Source organism: Symsagittifera roscoffensis, chromosome 4 (assembly GCF_963678635.1).
Source record: "Symsagittifera roscoffensis chromosome 4, txSymRosc1.1, whole genome shotgun sequence".
NCBI classification, from domain to species: Eukaryota; Metazoa; Xenacoelomorpha; order Acoela; family Convolutidae; genus Symsagittifera; species Symsagittifera roscoffensis.
Genome location: NC_087065.1, coordinates 23,917,003 through 23,918,879, shown reverse-complemented (window position 1 = coordinate 23,918,879; position 1,877 = coordinate 23,917,003).

The window sequence follows — 1,877 nt, the reverse complement described above, 5'->3', positions numbered from 1 at the left end:
CCCCAGTTTTTATGTATTTTTTGTTGTGCTCAGATTCTAAAAATTCAACATAGAAATAAAAACGGCTTTTTTCAAGCTATCTTCGCTTTTGATTCCAAGTGTGTAAAATGAGGTACTTGAAATATGAAATTGAAACAAATAAAATGGGAGTGATCAAGTTTGAATAGTTTCTCTGAGTGGATCCTTTTTTTGCCTTTTTGAATCGGTTCCACGGAAACTGACCCGAAAACTGAAGCGAAAACTGACCCGTCCCTTACAGTTAGAATTAATTGCCCCGACCCAAGGGTTTGATTAATTGTCCCGACACAACATAACAAGCAATCCAGCCGCATTTTTCAATTTGCCACTTAATTACGATCAAGTGCATTCCCCATACTATTTAAATTATTGTCACCTTGTACAAATTTTCGCCGCGTGCGAAATAATACCTTTTCAAAAAAAGGCCGAATAGTCGCTTTCGATGAGTTTTTGGTCGCCGCACGCGTATTACCGCAAGACATAAGTTTTTAGTAATGATTGCAAAATTAATGCAGAAACGAAGCGGTCCTTCGCATCACATGCAAACCGAAAACCAATCGCACATGCAAACTGAAAACCAATCGACATTTGGAAACCAGAGTATCGACAATTGAAGAAAATATACAAAAAAATCCTATTTAGAAAGATTTATACTTTTATTAATTTCAAGAGGACAAGCTGTCAGAATTTTCTTTGTCAGTTTTGATCACTTTTGAAAAGATTCGCCGCAATTCATTAGCTTTGCTTTTGCAACAAATTACATTTTGCTTGATTTTCATATGTTTTTTTGCAAAAATAAAAACTCAATTTTTCAAGAACGAAAACAACAAAAGCTGATTCTTGGTTTTTTATTATATGAACTACCGACTAATACCGAAAATAAATCGCATGACAGAAGGAAATAAAATATATCAAAGTTCCTCGTAGTGTGATTAGTGCATTGATACAATCACGTCTTTTAAGTATTCTGAACTTCAACAGCTACAAAAAACCGAAAAAAAATCTAAGCTGAAAAAAAAACTAGTGAAAAATCAAGCGGACGAAACAAAAACATCTATCTTTTTTGTACGAACGAAATTTTCATGTGTAAAAATCACAAAGCTTTTGCAATAATCCATAGAGCCACATGAATTTATAATTAGCTAACCGCGTCAACAACTAATTAGCCAAAAAAAATTAAGACGGCACTTCTGGAAAAAGTTGAAGTTGTGATTGTAAGTTATAACTTAGTATTATTGACCTCTAGCATCTAATTAGTTACCTGTCAATCTTTTAACTTAGTTAGCTTTAATATACCAGTGGCATTTGAACACTTCTTATTATTGCGCAGTCAACTGATTCGATTCTGCGGGGAATTCCCGCCGCCTTTTGGCCAAACCATAATATAGAAACACCCACCCAATGGACTAATTGGATCGACCAGTTCCACCTGGCCATCATCGCCAAAGAGAACTTGGACATAGATAACCTGAAAGAACCTTTGGAGTCGGAAACGACAATGCCTATTTTAAAAAGGCGCACAGGATTCAGAAAATGAAACACAGAGGAAAAGCAGGGAGGCCAAAAACAATGTAGTAACGCGATACTTCGAAAACGCGGAGGAAAAAAGAATCTTAGACGAGAAACGAAAATTCGGCGGGCGAGGAGAAACGAAGCAGACATAAAAGTAGGATCCATCCTTTACTTGGCCTTAGGAGCCGACGGGAAAGAGTGTTTTCTCAAAAAAACCCAAGGTTAAAGGTCTTATCCATTTCCTTCAAACAATTTTTCGACCTTCTGGACGCAGCATTTGTCAAACCAGCGAACATTACGTTTGAGTGATATAAGTTACTGGCCCGAAAACAGAAGGACAGAGAGTC